The sequence below is a fragment of the Alosa sapidissima genome, chromosome 1, assembly GCF_018492685.1.
Source record: "Alosa sapidissima isolate fAloSap1 chromosome 1, fAloSap1.pri, whole genome shotgun sequence".
NCBI classification, from domain to species: domain Eukaryota; kingdom Metazoa; phylum Chordata; class Actinopteri; order Clupeiformes; family Clupeidae; genus Alosa; species Alosa sapidissima.
The window spans coordinates 20,275,327-20,281,326 of NC_055957.1; the positions used below are offsets into that span (position 1 = coordinate 20,275,327).

At 41.9% G+C, this 6,000-nt stretch overlaps 1 protein-coding gene across 1 annotated transcript in view; it reads left to right on the forward strand.

The window, feature by feature from the left end:
* tbc1d9 (TBC1 domain family, member 9 (with GRAM domain)) overlaps positions 1–6,000 on the forward strand; it is a 40,457-nt gene that overhangs the window by 22,950 nt on the left and 11,507 nt on the right. The window lies entirely within an intron of this gene.

Consider the following 6,000-nt stretch of genomic DNA (forward strand, 5'->3'; position numbering starts at 1 on the left):
TCAATAACAAGTGTTGCTTGTTAAAACATGTGACTAGTGAAACTCAAATGATTTTAGAAATATTTAGCCAAAGCCAAAAAGAGAAGGAGAGACGCCGGTGCAGCTCAGATGTCTTCTTAATTTTCTTTATTCTTTAGTAAAAGGTGCAGAACATTATTAAACTTTGACTAACGTTTCGATGTTCGTTAGTCAAAAACATCGACACATCGAAATGTTAGTCAAAGTTTAATAATGTTCTGCAGCTTTTACTGAAGAATAAAGAAAATTAAGAAGACATCTGAGCTGCACCGGCGTCTCTCCTCTCTAAAATATCTGTCCTGGCCTGGTTGCAACGGATTGTGGCCAAACGACAGAAGCGCGGAGAACCCTCCTTTGTCTTCCAAAAAGTGTTACTTTGTGCCCCGCGCTCCCCCACTGCTTGTGAAAGAAGGGGATGGGGGAGGGGGGCTTAACGTGAAAAAGCTTAATGTCACAAAACGGCAACGAGTCGTTTTAGGCTACAGGCCTTCATAATGGTAGGCTACAGGAAGTGGGGGGAGGGTATGGGATGACCAGAGCCGTCATCTATCGTCTTTCCAGGCACACAGCTCGTTATAAAGCCTATCGACTGCCTTAACAGATAGGCTTTGCTCTTGGGTTTGGCCTTACAGCGAACTCAATGCTCTTGTTGCTTGCAGTTTGTTAAATAAAGCGATGCAGATTACATGATTTATTTCTGATTAATTGCGTCTTTTGATGTATTTTGCAACATTTGCTTGTTAGGCTGGGCTACTGTCAATGTCCTGTACAGGTCAATGTTCAACAATTGCTGGTGTAGGCCTAGGCTATTAATCAATTAGGGACTGTTCGTTATTTATTTAATTAAGGGGCTACCGGAGGAGTTTTGGGAGCGTTAGTCAAAAAAGACGTGACCCTCCCTCGCCAGCAAGAATTTTTTCTATGACCCTCCAAAGTGATTGAGAAAAAACGCATGATCCTCCCCAGTCCCAACAATGTATTGATGCCTTAGGCTACTGGGTCAATTTGGGAGCTTGCATGCTACGACTCCTTCCTTGAAATGCCTTGAAAAGGCTGTCGTTTGCACAATTTCACAAATAATCACCGGGACCGAAACAAACCTGTCAACTTTTCCCGGGTTTATCGCGTATTTTAACTTTTTCCTCCCTGTCTTAGGAGGAGCTGCAGGGCCGTCGCAAGGGGATGCGAGGCCCTGTGCGAACTTGACAGATGCAAGGCCCTTTTCACTTACGTGCATGAAATCATGCGATAGCTTACTTTACACATAGCCAAGGCTACCGTCGGTGTATTTTAATAGTAGCCTAGTCTAATAAGCTACACCAGCTTGCCTTTAAGAGGGGAAATTCAATTGTATAGCCTATAACATTAGCTGAGTCACATATTTGGCCATATGGTGTTTATCATAGGCTACATCACGAAACCAAATAGTGTAACAAAGGCGAACACTTTAACAGGGGGAATTCATTGGGCATGAATCATTGTGCTGAACGGTATTTGTCAATGTGCAGAAACACACACGACATTCAAACTATTGATAAGATGTACTGGTCTGTATCTATAGGCTAACATTGGACAAATAAATGACACTGACTCGCCATATCCTGACTCAGGAAAAAAAACATTTTCTTGCTTTGCCGCAAACTCAGCAATGAAATCATAGGCCAGTTTGCAGGTAGCCTAACGTCTTTTTCATAGAAGGGAGAGCCCAGTCTCTCCTGTGACATGGAGGTGCGTAAATAGTTTTTAATAGCCTGTTCAACTTCGAAAAGCTTCGTTCACCCGATGCCAGTCACTGATCGCAATTTCAAAGTTCGGAAAGCTTCATCTTTTTAAGTTTTAAGTGCAGTGGCCCATATCTGCCCCCTTTGGAATTATATCTCGAGCCTATTATAAGGTCCAGTGCGTTATGTCCTGGGATTCGGATGTGCTCAAAAAGAAAAGAAAAAACACTTTTTATAGATGGTTATGAGGAGCAATGTGAGAGAGAAATTTGATGATCATTGATCGTTGTTTTGGGACGTTAAGCCTTTTCCATAGGCGTCAGTGAAGGAGATTGAAGAATGACCATTTTTTTTATACGAAAATATTTCTTAACTACAAAAACTCAGTGTCTAAAAACTCAGTGTCATTCAGACTCAACCCTCTTGTTGTTTTATTATCTTTTTCGTTGTCGTTTGAACGTTGGCAAGCAGGCATGTTGCGGTTGCAATTTAAGTGAAATTTCTACAGTAGGCCTACAACATGCTGTTAGGCTGGGCTACTGTCAATGTACTTGTACAGGTAAATGTTCAACAATTGCTGGTGTACAGGTTATATAATCAATTAGCTAAATCATTTGTCCAGCTGTTTAAACATTTTTTCGTGCTACATTCAAACACAAAAGGTGCTTTGATATATTTTTCGTTTGAACGTCGGCAAGCAGTCATGCTTTGGTTGCAATGAATGAGGATAATTGCTTTTTTTTTGCATTATTTTGAATATGACTCGCTCCAGTCTCAACAGCACGTACTTTTTCCACACGCTTAGTTCTAACACACATAGGCCTATCCCCTCTCGCTTTCTCTCTCTCCATCCCTGCACACGGTGCTTTCTTAAAGGAGCTGCACCATTTTACAACAATTGCATCTACATTTTCATATTAGAATGTTTTGTCAAGTGTAAGCTTAAACTACCGTGATCAATTTAAGTTCCCGTGCCCCCGCTGCATCATGGAAGCAGTAAGTCAGTCGCATCAAAAATAGTAGTGGCACCCAAGTGACACCTTGTGGTTGTTTGTGTCAACTGCAGTTTGTGCCATTTCTGCTGAGAAAATGGGGATCGTGATTCATGAAGGAACCCGTCCAAACTTAACGGGGACCCACTGTACCACTGACGTACTGTTAAACCAGTTTACTCACAAAAGTGTACATCCATTAGTCTTAGATGTCAGCTGTGATCAAGAGGAAGGATCTCACTTGTGTTCAATCCCAGAGGAAACTCAGGCGTTTAGAGTCAAGGCAGACTCCAGTACCCCAATCCCAATCATTTTGACTCGCCTAATATAATACTCATTTTTAGATAAAATGGGTCCAACTCTTTTCAACCTAAATGCATGCATGACTTTACTGTGTGGATACTAAGAAACTTAAGGATGAACAGATTCATTCATTTTGCTGTGTGACAAAAAATTGGCCTGGCTCTGTATGATAAGAAATGCATAATACTCTGCAGTACTTAGTACACACACACACAGTCACTAACACTCACACTCTCACTCTCTTTCTCACACACACACACACACACACTTCACCCATAAACACATACACAGACATCAACACAGACTTAAGCATATGGTAGTTTAGAGGCAAATAGAAAGCAGAACATCTAGAACTGAAACAATAACTGCACACCCAAGTCTCACAACCTAGTTACAAGTCATGTGGACAACATGGAAACCACACACTTTCTCCCTTCACACTCAACACGCCCACGTATTCCTACACATACCCACACACACAGCAGCATGTTTTAGATGCTGCTCATGCCACTGGCCTCATAACCTACTTTCTGTTTTCAAAAGTAGCACAGTTACTTCACTGTGCTGTCATTTTCAAGTCTTCTATCCTGATATTCTTAATGCAGTCTTTATCCTCCTCCCACACACGGTCAGATCGGTGCGTCCTGTAAGTGATCTTAGAGTTACGGCCCAGGGCCATGAGGAAGAGAAGGACACCTTTTGGTTGGTTGAGATGGTAAGACAAATGAAGGAGTAAATGAGATGTTCTTTTTGTCTTTATGCAGATAGGACAGTTGACAGGAAACGAGTTGAGAGGTTGAGTTAGGGTGACAGGAAACGAGTGGGAGACCACTGGTCGGAATTGAACCGTGGGCACTTGGAGCTGCATGTGGTCGGAATGCTGCCGCTGGCTACCCCTAGATGAGCTTTCCTTAAGAGGGACACCATTTTCTGTCTTATTCCTCCTCGGAGGGAATTCCACCAGGGTTTAGCGACAAGCGTCTGCACAGTCAGTCAGTTGCGCTGCAGAATGTGTGACCGCAAAGGTGATCTGTTGTTTGTTCCTTCACATCATTCGTTCATCATAGGAGGATGTGAGATGGTCATCCGCTACACTGGTGGATGGTGCCCAGGAGCATGACCTCCACTTCCTTCTTTGCACTCATAGTCACAGTTGCACCCATGTGCGTAAATCCTCCTTCCTGTTTTGCTCAGATGTGTTCCTTGAGTAAGCACTCTCATCCATCACATGCACTCACACACTCTTTTAGACTGTATTGGGTAGAGGTGCTCTCTTAGACAGTATTGCAGTGGTCCCCAAACTTTTTCTTCCGAGGGCCAGCTCACTATGCCTGGCTCCAAGAGAGGGCCAGAGACTCGGAGTAGTTCTATATCAGTAGCCATGAATAGCTTAGTGCTGTGAACAACTGCAGTCTACCTTAGTTGAATATTTTATTACATGTAATCATAGGCTATTGCAATTTAATACCATTGTTAGCTGTGTTTATATTGTCATCATGCCATATCAGTGTAAAATTAAATAATACTAATAAAAAAACGTTTGCATTCCCAAAAGTATTAGCAGGGAGTCCCAAAAGTATATTTTATTAAAAAAATGTGTGAACTCTGAATTCTGTGTCTTTGCATACACAGCTCAAGTTGTGAATATCCTACAAATAATTTAAAGTTCTCAAACTATGAGAATTTTATTAAGTGCTGAAGTGGTCTGAAATGACCACCATTCTAACTTTCAGTCACCTGATGAGAACTTTGTGAACTCTTTGTATGAACATTTGAAGAGTGAATAAAAAATATATTTAAATAATTATCCCAGAAAGTCCCAGAAATATGACTTGAATAGAAGTTAGTTAGTTATTAACAATTAATTGATACATTTTTAAAATACTGAGCACTAATGCAGTCAGCATAGGCCTCTTACATTGTTTGCAGGTAGGCCTACATTTCATTCCGTTTTCGATGGCAAACGCAAAACAGCGCCAAAACAACCACCGGTGGACAAAAATAGTATTACATGTGTACTGTTAAGACTCGCCATAGAGAATGAATGGGGGAAATTGCGGAGGTTTTAGTTTGACGATGTTGTACTCCCGTGCGGGCCGGATGATGTATACTGCGGACATGTTTTGGGGGGCCACCCAAAATGAGGTGGCGGGCCGTAGTTTGGGGACCACTGCAGTATTGGGTAGAGGTGCTCTATAAGACTATATTGGGTAGAGGTGCTTTATAAGACTATATTAGGTAGAGGTGCTCTCTAAGACTGTATTGGGTAGAGGTGCTCTTTTAGACGGTATTGGGTAGGGCTGTTCTTTTAGACTATATTGGGTAGAGGTGCTTTATAAGACTATATTAGGTAGAGGTGCTCTCTAAGACTATTGGGTAGAGGTGCTCTTTTAGACGGTATTGGGTAGGGCTGTTCTTTTAGACAGTATTGGGTAGAGGTGCTTTATAAGACTATATTAGGTAGAGGTGCTCTCTAAGACTATTGGGTAGGGCTGTTCTTTTAGACAGTATTGGGTAGAGGTGCTCTTTTAGACAGTATTGGGTAGAGGTGCTCTTTTAGACAGTATTGGGTAGAGGTGCTCTTTTAGACGGTATTGGGTAGGGCTGTTCTTTTAGACTATATTGGGTAGAGGTGCTTTATAAGACTATATTAGGTAGAGGTGCTCTCTAAGACTATTGGGTAGGGCTGTTCTTTTAGACAGTATTGGGTAGAGGTGCTCTTTTAGACGGTATTGGGTAGGGCTGTTCTTTTAGACTATATTGGGTAGAGGTGCTTTATAAGACTATATTAGGTAGAGGTGCTCTCTAAGACTGTATTGGGTAGAGGTGCTCTTTTAGACAGTATTGGGTAGAGGTGCTCTTTTAGACAGTATTGGGTAGAGGTGCTCTTTTAGACAGTATTGGGTAGAGGTGCTCTTTTAGACAGTATTGGGTAGAGGTGCTCTTTTCTCCTTCCCTTTGCTTTT